The sequence below is a fragment of the Triticum dicoccoides genome, chromosome 2B (genome assembly GCF_002162155.2).
Source record: "Triticum dicoccoides isolate Atlit2015 ecotype Zavitan chromosome 2B, WEW_v2.0, whole genome shotgun sequence".
NCBI lineage: Eukaryota > Viridiplantae > Streptophyta > Magnoliopsida > Poales > Poaceae > Triticum > Triticum dicoccoides.
The window spans coordinates 808,036,026-808,048,426 of record NC_041383.1 but is presented as its reverse complement, the minus strand read 5'-3'; the positions used below and the strand labels follow the sequence as shown (position 1 = coordinate 808,048,426).

The following is a 12,401-nucleotide window of genomic DNA, read 5'->3' as shown; positions in this document are numbered from 1 at the left end:
TGTTGAAGGCATTGCTTGGAGATGCTCATATTTGTTCTTCAGGGTGAAAACCCAAAATCCAGCCTCTGATTGTTGAATCCGGTGACGACGACGGTTGAGTTTCGTTTCCTTCTTGAAGGCATTATAATTGAAGAATCTCGTTGTCCTTGTGATGTCAAGAGATAGTTGGTGTGGATATGGTCGTTGTTGTAGTTTGTCGATCATTGTTGATCGCTTCAGGGTCTTTTTCTTTTCCTCTCTAAGGCTTGCTTTGGTCTTGTATGAATTTGTTGTTTGCGAGAGGGTTTATTTGGGTTTGTGTGTGTGAGGTGTTGGTTGTGTGCATCTTAATTATGTAGAGGTCGGGTGTGTGCTTATTGTGTTTGTATCTTCTTGATGCTTCATTCCGGTCAATAAAATCTATTATTTGTCAAAAAAGCGTGCAGAGCAGACAAAGCTTGTTTTTCTGTTTCTTTTTTGAGAAGTTGAGCAATAGTGGCCCATTTTCTCTGACGGAGTACTATACCTGACATGGCAGATGCTGAGCAGAGTCATTGCCTATTTGCTGACAGACTAAGGCTGCTGTTGGTGAACATGGACAGAAATCGCCGAGACGTGCAAGTAGGTTTCAGGTCGGTTGAAGGTGCCAATCGATCAGTGAGCATGCAGCCATGCACCTGCATGCCGAAAGCCTAAACAACCACCGCTAGTTACATCGAGTTCTCCAGTGTCATACTAGCCACACTGAAACGTGAGTGCACCGCACGCGAACCACATGCAGCCGCTCATGGCGAGACGCGTGCATGCACTTACTTATCTAGTGATCAGAGAACCCTAATTGTCTCCTCTAATAATAATACTCATTTTTTCTCGCGGTGTTGGGGATATAACTATTGAGTATAAACTGCCCAGGAGGGGTTGGGTTATACTCACAAGGAATCATATGTATTAAAGCCCATGAAGACAAGAAGTATGGCGCTTTACTTCAGAGACTTAAAGGCCCAGAGCCCAAGGGCGGATTAGAGCCCATAGACGTAAACCGCCATGAAATATGTAATTCATATTGTAAGATAGGAAAAGGTAGAAACCGAGCCGGACACATGTATGAACCGGCCTCGAGATTCTGTAAACCGTTGGGCGTCAACCTGTGTATATAAAGGGACGACCCGGCGGTGGTTCAGGGACAAGAAACAACAACTCGAGAACTAGGCAAAGCAGATTTGCTCCCTGGTTATCAATACCCCATCAATTCCACCACAACTGGATCGTAGGCTTTTACCTTCACCGCAAGGGGCCGAACCAGTATAAACTCCATGTGTCCTTTGTCCGGTTTAACCCCTCTAAGCTAACCTACTCGCGATGGCTCCACGACTAAGTCCTCACACTAGGACATCTGACGTGATAATTCCATGACAGTTGGCGCCCACCGTGGGGCTATCGCACGATGGTTTCAAGTTCTTGGAGGGCAAGTTCGAAGGACTCAAGGGATATGAAGTGGGACGGATGACCAAGAGTCGTCGTGGCAAGCTCTACATCAACGACGCAGGCTGGGGCCTCGACGCCGGCTCAATCGAGTACGGGTACCGGGTCCCCTTTGGAGGAATTCATGTCTTCATTAGCAAGATGGGTGAACCGGGCCCTGAGCCAGACGTCTGCACCGACCTCGTCAAGACGGCTCAGCGTGCAAGCCCTGCCCGGGTTCAGCCTGCCATGAAGCATGAATTCATAGGATTCATCCATGGTGCAGGATCTGAACCGGTATCCGATAGTGAGACAGCTATTTATTCTGATGGCGAGTCATCCACCGGGGAGACCGGGTCATTGTACCAACTACAGGATGGCCGCTTCGGGGGTTGTTCCGATGGTAACAGTATTCCAAATGCCTTTGAACCGCCAAATCAGGTTGCGGTCTTCATGGCCGGTACACAGTCCACGCCGCACTCCTCAGCTGCGGCAGCAATGATTTTCGGATTGGCAGCCAGGGCAGGAGGCCCCGCGCGCCCGCCGGCTCAAGTCTTGTCCGGTTTACTGTACGCCCTGGAGACGTTGTTGACCGCAGAGGTTAATCCAGATAATCGGGATGAGCATAATGCAAAGGTCAGGAAATTGCGAGATCAGATAGCTTAGGCTAAGGAGGAGATGGCCGCTGAGGAAAAAAGGATGGCTGAGGAGCGGGCCGCTTTGGATGCTCAGGCGGAGCAGATTCAAGCAGAAAATTACCGGCTCATGTTGGATCAAAATGCTTCAAACGACATGATGAGGAGAAGGCACCAATCTCGTCTACCAACGGTTTATGAGGCAAGGAATCTCTTTTGCACGCCAGGAGCAGGAACCAGTAACCCAGCAGCGGTAAACCTGGCTGAAGCACCTGGGACAGGAGTGCCGGATCAGCCACGGGCAACACACCCGCCTCAGTACTGGCCAACACCGCCGGGTCACTTCCCAACCCCGTTGGATAACATGATCGCTGTGGCGTCACGATTGACAGCTATTCTGATGGACGGCGACTCTCCGGCAGTGGTTGAGACACGAGGGGCCAGGGATCTTCTTCAAACGGCTATGGTTCAGCAGCAGGCTTATTCATACAGTCGAGACAGGATTCATTCAACCCCACGCCCGAGACGGAGTTACAGCACGCGCATTAATGAACCGGATGTATCAAGCAGCGAGCGGAACCGTAATGCCCCTCGGAGGCCAAACCCGGCAGACGGTGGTGCAAATGCTCAGGACGTGGTGAACAACAGCAGAGCGCGTCGAGAAGCCGAGTTAGCAGCGCAGCACGCGACCGTGAGCTCACTCCGGTTCGTCCGACGACTTCGGTGGAACTAGGTGTTACTTTTAGATCTTGGGGGGTGCCATGTCTAACTCCGGATCTACGTAATGTGCGGTTACCCAAGGATTCAAAGGTCCACGGAAAGTACCCAATTACAGGGCTGATTTACCCCCCCCCCCACAAGTCATGGATTGAAAGCTATGAGATGGCAATGGAGATGTTGGATGTAGATGAAGCGGCATGTGCTAAGTACTTTACCATGATGTTGGATGGAACAGCTCGCACTTGGCTGAAAAGTTTGCCAGCTAACTCCATTAGGTCATGGGCCGAGTTAAAAACCCGGTTTATAACGAATTTCAAGCACACGTGCAAGCAACCCATGTCAATTGTGGATCTGGCCACTTGTGTTCAAGAAGAGAACAAATCAACAACTCATTGGGTGCACCGGTTTCGGAGATTTTGCATTCGTCGGACCGCATCAATGTTGATTCAGCAGTTATAACCTTGGAGGGCAATTGACGGTTTAAGCCTCTGAAGTTGAAATTGGGACGACTCAAGCGTCACTGCAATGACATAGGAACACTTGTGGCAGCTCTGGTTAAGTATGCTGACTATGATAGTACCAAGGATCCCGAGTCTTACGAGTAAAAATGGGGAAGGGAAAGAAGAGCGGCAACACCAAGGGGCAGCACCATAATCCGGCTGGCCACGGGAACAATGGTAAGCATAAAGCGGATAATAGTTTGGATTTTGTGGCTAACACCAACGTACAGGGTAATGGTCATCATCGTAAGGGCAAACCGCCCCCGCGGAGTGAAGGATCAGGTATGAATCTGGAGTGCCTGTTAAACCAGCCTTTCCCAAAGCACGGGACGCAAGAGAAGCCAGCTACGCACCTCTGGAAGGATTGCTTCATTATGCGAGAGTTCAGAAACTCCGATCTTTTCCGATATGATCAGGGTCCGTATGGTGGTTCAGGTCCCGGGTCTCATGGGTCGGGTTACGGTGGAGGTAGTTCAAGATCAGGATTCCAAGGTAATCCGGGCAATCAGAACAACCAGGGTGGTTACAACCAGCAGAATAATCAGGGGAATCAGCAACAGTCGAGTTATCAAAGTCACCCAAAGCAGTTGAATAGTGGATAGTATCATGTCTTCACCACTAGCTTGTGCAAGCGCGATCAGAAGCTTCACAAAAGGGCAGTTAACTCTGTTGAAACGGCGGTGCCCCGTTACTTGCGCTGGTCTGAGCAGCCCATTGTGTGGAGCAGAGAGGATCATCCACCCCGGGTTGATAATCCGGGTCATCTGGCTTTGGTGGTGGCGCCTCAGGTTGGAGGTTATAAGTTCACCAAGGTGCTCATGGATGGAGGGAGCAGTATCAACATCATGTATTATGAAACCTTCCATCACATGGGACTGACAGATAAGAATCTTAAACTATCAAACACTATTTTTCATGGTGTGGTACCAGGTAAATCGGCGTACCCGGTTGGTAAGATAGCTCTGGAGGTTGTGTTTTGAGATGATCGTGATTCCAGATCAGAAACCTTAACCTTTGAGGTGGTGAAAATCCAAAGCCCATATCATGCCCTGTTTGGACGGCCGGCTTATGCCAGGTTCATGGCAAGGCCCTGTTATGTCTATTTACAGCTCAAAATGTCAGGTCATAAGGGGACCATTACGGTACATGGGAGTTGTAAGATTGCTTTGGATTGCGAAGAGGGTGATGCGGCTTATCCTGAGTCGGTTTGTGCGGTAGAGGAGTTGAAGTTCTACAAGGACAATGTTGATCCGACGGATATGACTTCTCTGAAGAAGCCCAGCACAGAGCATGACCCAGCCCTGAAGTTTAAATCGGCTGATGAGACTAAGCTGGTTGATTTTGTTCCTGGCGATTCATCCAAGCAGTTTAGTATCAGCACTAACCTGGAGCTGAAATAGGAAAGCGCGCTCATCGAGTTCATCCGTGAGAACCGGGACATCTTTGCATGGAAACCTTCTGACATGCCAGGTGTGCCGAGGGAACTTGCTGAGCACAATCTCAATATTGATCCCAAGTTTAAACCGATCAAGCAGTTTCAACGCCGCTTCAATGAACAAAGGCGCAAGGCTATTGGTGAGGAGGTAGCCCGGCTTTTGGCGGCTGGGTTTATCATTGAGGTTTTTCATCCGGAGTGGCTGGCTAATCCGGTGTTGGTGCTTAAGAAGAATGGCACTTGGCGCATGTGTGTGGATTACACGGACTTGAACAAGGCTTGTCCGGCTGATCCTTTTGCTCTCCCTCGTATTGATCAGATCATTGATGCTACGGCGGGTTGTGAGCGTTTAAGTTTCTTGGATGCTTATTCTGGTTATCATCATATCAAGATGGCCATTAAGGACCAGGAGAAAACAGCTTTTATAACTCCCTTTGGAGACTTCTGCTATGTGTCTATGTCTTTTGGGCTCAAGAGTGCCCATGTGACTTATTAGCGATGTGTGCAGAATTGTCTTCATGATCAAATTAGGCGCAATGTTCATGCTTATGTAGACGATATTGTGGTGAAGTCCAGGAAGAAGGAGACACTGATAGATGACTTGAGGGAAACCTTTGATAACCTTCGGGTTTATAAGATGATGCTTAATCCGGCCAAGTGCATCTTCGGTGTTCCGGTGGGCAAACTTTTGGGTTTTTGGTGTCTAACAGGGGCATTGAAGCTAATCCGGAAAAGATCAAGGCTATTACGTCTCTGGCTAAACCGGTGTGTATCAATGATGTTCAACGTCTGGCGGGTCGTATTGCAGCCTTGAGCCGGTTTATCAGCCGGTTGGGGGAGAAGGCGATCCCTTTATATCAGATGATGAAAAAGACAGAAAACTTTGTCTGGAGTGATGTTGCTAATGCGGCATTTGAGGATTTGAAGAAGCAGTTAGCCGAGCCACCTGTCCTTGCTGCTCCGGTCGAGAATGAGCCGATGTTGTTATATGTGGCTGCCAATGCCCGGGATGTCAGCGTGGCCATTGTAGTAGAGCGCAAGGAGGCTGGGAAGGAATATCCGGTTCAACGGCCGATTTATTATATCAGTGAAGTGCTCATTGAGTTGAAGCAGAGATATCCACATTGGCAGAAGCTTGTGTGTGGGGTCTTTATGGCAAGCCAGAAGCTTAAGCAGTACTTTCAGGGCCATCCCATCACTGTGGTCAGTTCTGCTCCGTTGGGGGATATCATCAAAAACAGGGAGGCAACTGGCTGGGTTGCTAAGTGGGCTATTGAGCTCGGACCTCACGGGGTGAAATATATGCCTCAAATGGCCGTCAAGTCCCAGGCGCTCGTGGACTTCATCAATGACTGGACGGAGTTACAGGCACCAGAGGATAAACCGGATAACACGTACTGGACTATCCACTTCGACGGGTCCAGGCAATTGGAGGGCTCGGGGGCTGGAGTTGTCCTTACTTCCCCTCGAGGTGATAAAATTCGTTATGTTCTCCGCTTAATATTTCCCTGTACTAACAATGCAGCTGGGTACGAGGCCTTGCTCCACGGTCTTCGGGTGGCTAAGGAAATGAACTTAAGCCGAGTACGATGCTTTGGGGACTCTGATCTAGTGGCTCAGCAAGTCTCTAGTACCTGGGATTCTAAGGATCCACTCATGGCGGCTTATCGACGAGAGGATGATATTGTTGCTGGTCACTTCAAGGGTTACCAGGTTGAGCACATTGATCAGCACAAAAATGAAGCAGCAGACGCTTTAAGCCGGTTGGGGTCTCAGCGTAAATCGGTGTTGCCCAATACCTTTCTGGATGTTTTGCATAATCCATCGGTCAAGTTACCTACAGAGGAGGACCTGGCTATTCCTGATCCAGAGGCTTAGTTGGTGGCGGCTCTACATATTATTCCAGATTGGACGGTTCCATATTTGGCGTATATGAACCGGGGCGAGTTACCGGAGGATGAAGTTTTGGCCACACAGATAATCCGGTGATCCAAGTCCATGACTATTCATAATGGCGAGTTACATCACTGCAGCATCTCGGGGGCGTTTCAGCGTTGCGTTTCTCCTGAAGAAGGTTGTGAGATTTTGCGTGAGATCCACAAAGGCGACTGTGGTCACCACTCCGGTTCAAAATCCTTGGCTGACGGCTCATGCTGATGCTGAGGACTTGGTGAAAAGGTTCGATGGTTGTCAGAAATTTTCACGTCGAGCTCATGTTCCGGCTCAAGAGCTAAGGATGATTCCGATCACTTGGCCGTTTGCAAATTGGGGGCTTGATATGGTAGGGCCTTTTAAGCGGTCCAAAGATAAGAAGACCCACCTTTTGGTGGTTGTTGATAAGTTCACTAAGTGGGTTGAGGCGGAGCCAGTTAGCAAGTGTGACGCAGCCACGGCGGTTCAATTCATGAAGAAAGTGATCTTCCGCTTCGGTTTTCCACACAACATCATGACAGATAATGGCACGAACCTCTCAAAAGGCGCTATGGAGGAATTTTGTCAACGAGAGCACATCCAGCTTGATGTGTCATCAGTGGCTCACCCCCAATCCAATGGTCAAGCTGAGAGAGCTAATCAGGAAATCTTGAAGAGCATCAAGCTGCGGCTTATGGTTCCTTTGAAGAGGACGCCGGGTTGTTGGGTGGAAGAGTTGCCTTCTGTGTTGTGGAGCATTAACACCACCCCCAATCGATCTACGGGTTATACGCCTTTCTTCATGGTTTATGGGGTAGAGGCAGTTCTTCCTAGTGATATTCGCCATGACTCGCCTTGGGTGGCAGCATATGTTGAAGCGGACAACGAGCAAGATGCCAAGAAGCGCTGGACCTGTGATACGTCTCCGTCGTATCTATAATTTTTGATTGTTTCATGCCAATATTATTCAACTTTCATATACTTTTGGCAACTTTTTATACTCCCTCCATTCCTAAATATAAGGTGTATAGTTTTTGGCACGGAAATTAAAGAACACACGTGGAGGGAAAATTTCACAAGTTTTGGGCGAGATTACACCTGACTAATTGACATGAGAAAATAGAGGAGCTTGACAGGTATAAGAAAATGTAATCAAATCCCTAAAAAATTATCCAAACGAGTGGTGCAACGTAATACACCTTATATTTCGGGTTTTTCTCAAAAATCTATACACCTTATATCAAGAAACGGAGGGAGTACTATTTTTGGGACTAACATATTGATCCAGTGCCCAGTGCCAGTTCCTATTTGTTGCATGTTTTTTGTTTCACAGAAAACCCATATCAAACGGATTCCAAACGGAATAAAAACGGACGGAGATTTTTTTTGGAATATTTATGATTTTTGGGAAGAAGAATCAACGCGATACGATGCTCGAGTGGCCCGCGAGACAGGGGGCGCGCCCCTGACCCTCGTGGCCTCTCCGTAAGGCGGTTGGTGTCCTTATTTTGCTGCAAGAAATCTAACTTCCAGATAGAAATCGTGTCCAAAGGGTAACCCAATCAGAGTTACGGATCTCCGGGAATATAAAAAACGGTGAAAGGGTAGATTCCAGAACGCGGAAACAGAGAGAGATAGAGAGATAGATCCAATCTCGGATGGGCTCTCGCCCCTCCCACGCCATGGGAGCCAAGGACCAGAGGGGAAACCCTTCTCCCGTCTAGGGAGAAGGTCAAGGAAGAAGAAGAAGAAGAAGAAGAAGGGGGCTCTCTCCCCTGGCTTCAAAATAGATAGAACAATTGAAGTCCTTGCTACTAAAAAATATAGGAAAACATAAAACATAGGCAATGCCCAATCAATGCCATCCTACTTGCAGCATAGTCATAGATAGATGCCCTTTTTCTGCCGAGGCACACGTGCAACCATACATACAGAACTAAGCTGAAGCAACTATACATAGAGAACTAAGTTCTGTGATGAGCTGCTCAGTAGCTCACAACTCACAAACTCCCACAGCCTAAATTACCCTCCGTGCTAGTTTCACAAGACAGGACTCCCAATTCTGAAAGGTGTACTGCTACACCTGGGACAGTGTAGATTTCCTTGTCAGAATTTAACACAACCTGTGTAGAACGATATGACCATATTTATATGAGCCCAAATATTAATAATCGAGGTACACAAGCTAAGGTTTCTCAAGTTCTACAAAAAAATTAAGCAAGGAAGCAAAGGCGAACGAACGATTCGAAATTCGTAGAAATACTGTCATTAACCCACGGAAGACTACTTCAGCCCATCCAAAACTTTCTATCTCACAATGAAGAGAAAAAACGGGCAAAATAGAAGGATGGTACCTTTGCTTCCAAAGTCAGCCCGAGACTGAATAAACAGGAATTATATATGATGCACATGTTGTCTTCTAAAATGAAGAACTCGTCCAAAACTTTTCTAGCACAACAGAGTTTCACATAGATGGAACAGTTGATGTCCTTACTACTGAAAAACATTGGCAAATAGATAAACTACAGAAAGCAGAAAACTGATGTGTCTCGGCAAATAGAAAACACAGAAGATTGCCTGCATTATAGTCATAGATGGGTTCCCTTTCTTTGCCAAGGCACACATGCAACCACATATAGAGAAGTAAGTTGAAGCATGCATATATACTAAACTAACCTATGTGCGATGGTCGTGAGCCATACTACTAAATGGTCATGATAATATCCTTTGGCCGCTTTCATTGTATCCGGCAGTAGCCTAGCAACCAGCTCTTTGAGGACAGATGGGCAACTGCTTTTCAGATGCCCATAGCCATCGCTTGCCATCATCGCCTCCAGATTTGTGGGAGAAGCAAGGAACTGTAGACAAGCTTCCTTGAGTCCACTGCAGCTATGCTGCTCAGCTAAGGTCAAACTGGTTGCCACCATGTTCGCATCAATGTGGTTGCATTACTTGTGCTCACATATCAGTTTTAACCTCTTGACATTGTACCTATCCGCTTCCACGAGGAGATGGCCAGCCGTCGTCACATCTAAACGTGCTTCACTTGGGTTGCTATCGATCTCAAGAGCAGGCAGCGAGTCGGTGTATATGAAATGAGTCATTTTACAGTGCATCCGGACGATATGGACAGTCTGTCGGAGCGAATTCGACGGTCCAGATTCGATGCAATACGCTGATGTCACGTGTATTATATCAGACCCTAAGGGGCATTTTTGGGAGAAAAAATATTTCGAACTGATCTGATTTTCCCTCCCAAATATTTCGAGGGTATTCTCGGTACAAATTTCAGGGCTATTTTCGGTTCGATTTTTATCCTGTTCGCTAGGGTTTATTCCTCGCCGCCGCTAGGGTTTTAATCCTCGCCGGCAGGATCTAGCCGCTCGTCGCGGCCCCTCCCTCCCTCGCCGCCGGCAGGATCTAGCCGCGCGTCGCGGCCCCTCCCTCCCTCGTCGCCGGTAGGATCTAGCCGAGCGTCGCGGCCCCTCCCTTCCTCCACCCTAATTCCCTCGCGATCTTGCACCACCTTTTCAACGAACACTAGAGAAGGCCCACTGCACTCCCCACGGCGGCCGCCGGCGAAGAGTCGGCGCCATCCCACCTCATATCATTTCTCAGCCATGGCTGCAGTTTTGATCTGGCCATGCATCTCGTCCGATGGCAAGGTGGTTGGGTATGGATCATATTCTGCGGGGCTAGATGAAGCCGGCCGCCGGCCTCGACGGCCAACCTCATTCGTCCAGCCCCGACTGCATGATCTACGAACGTTCAATCGTTGCATTCAACATGTATTCTTTCAATTTGGCTGATAGGTGAGATTTGGAGATTAATAGAGATGATAAGCTATTAATTTTGGAATGTACTATAAACAATTCATAGCTTGTGTTGCTCAATATTTATGATGCTCGCTTCTTCTTGTGCAATTGTTGGACTGGGATCAACAGACTTGGCATATGCTTTATATGAAAAATTAGATTCACATGGGATATCCACCTTTTCAAGATTGCTGTTAATTCTTATTATGATGTTTTAGCCTTGTTAAAGGGAGAGTAATGGTCCTCGCAAAAAGTAGAGAGAAAGGGATGAGCATTTGATTCTTCCATATGTTGCATTTCATTCTTTCGTGTTTAGTTATGTCCAACATTTGTTACATGCACACACTTGACAGGGTTAGTACAAGTAGTAATTTTTCCATTGTTTTGCAGGCCTATGACAGAACATGCTATGTGATTCCGTGAGGCAGGATGGATGTACCATGGCCACACTATTGTGCTCCTCAAGGTGACCGCTTCAATTCAGCTTTGCAGCACCTGCAGAGGCCCCCTATGATACGTGCTTTACTCTTGTTATCATATGCTCTATTTTTTTGGCTTTGCGGCCTACCTACGAGACATAGCTGGGATTGCTTTTTCTCTCGTATGAAAATACACATATCATAATCCACTATTCTTCTAGGGTTGCCCCAGGCACCATTACTGTCACATGGTACTAAAAAGCAAATATAGATTTCTACGAGATCTCGTAGAGACCAAATTTATTTCAAGCCAAATATAGTAACCAGTATTATTGAAGTTTTACAACTTGACTCATGTGCAATGGACTAAGAACACGGCTAGGAAACCTTCTTCGGGACTAAAACCCAACCACACCCTACTCTATCGCTTTATGGCCAAGTGAACACTCCACACTGCTGGACTAACTGCTTGCATCTTCGTCGTCTTCAACCGCAGTTGCATCCGATAGCCTAGCATGGTACTGCTTGAACCTATTCATGTACTTCATTTTGTTGTAGGGTGCATCAACAAGCACAACAGGTAGCTCTTTTCTGAATTTCTCGATGTACTCCTGCATGCAAGGATATGTTAGTATCGTTCCTTTACCTTCAGAAAATGACAAAAATTTAGGTGTTACTCTATGTACTTCGTCATACTGCTTGCTCAGTTTTAGTCCCGTAAATAATTCGATGTTCTTCAGCATGTACAGTGCACAACATGAAATGCAACATTTTATGTTGTTAGATCAGCATTTCAGATATTAGCAATCTAAAACAAAAACAATAGCTAATATTTTTTACTGACGTTTCATCGGATTTTGGCACTTTAATGTTCCGTACTGGCCATTGCGTCACGTTAATGTCTTCCCATGCATTGCTTTCTATCCCATTGACTCGCCTCGCTGCTCTCAGATGTGCTTCCATCCCACGTACCTGCAAGCCCAATGGGATGAGAAGTTGCCTACGACTAATACTTACATACGATGTCAAATCCTTTGTTATAATTAAATATGTTGAAATTCTCACCATGTTATGTACTTCTTTGGGTATCATACAGCGGAAAAGTGAATCAAGAACATGAATCTCCTTCCTTCTGGGGTTTACGACCACAAGTAACCAGTGGACGCCTTGGTTGTTCGTAGGTAGGAAAACCTGGATTGCACAGATAATTAGATCAACGTGTATAGTAATAAAAAATATGTTCAAAGTCAAGTTAAAATACCATATCATGTTTCAGGTAGCTGGTGCCTTGTGTTGTTCCAGGAATGCCTGCCAAAGCGTCCTCGTAGCACTCCTCTATCCTACCGTCTCTTTCGAGCTTAGCGACGCCGGCCACCCTCTCAATGTAAACCAGTTGGCCGTCCCTTGTGTCAATTGGGTCATCATGACGCATGAGCTGGATCACAGCATCAACCACCTACAACAATAATCAAGATAATTGTATTGTACAAAATTTAAACTTCATAAACTAATTTGTGAAATATCTT

The 12,401-nt window shown here is 46.9% G+C and overlaps 1 pseudogene; it reads right to left on the bottom strand.

Annotated features, from left to right (window-relative positions):
* Positions 1-9,345: 9,345 nt before the first annotated feature.
* Positions 9,346-12,401, bottom strand: part of LOC119368927 — a 44,594-nt pseudogene continuing 41,538 nt past the window's right edge.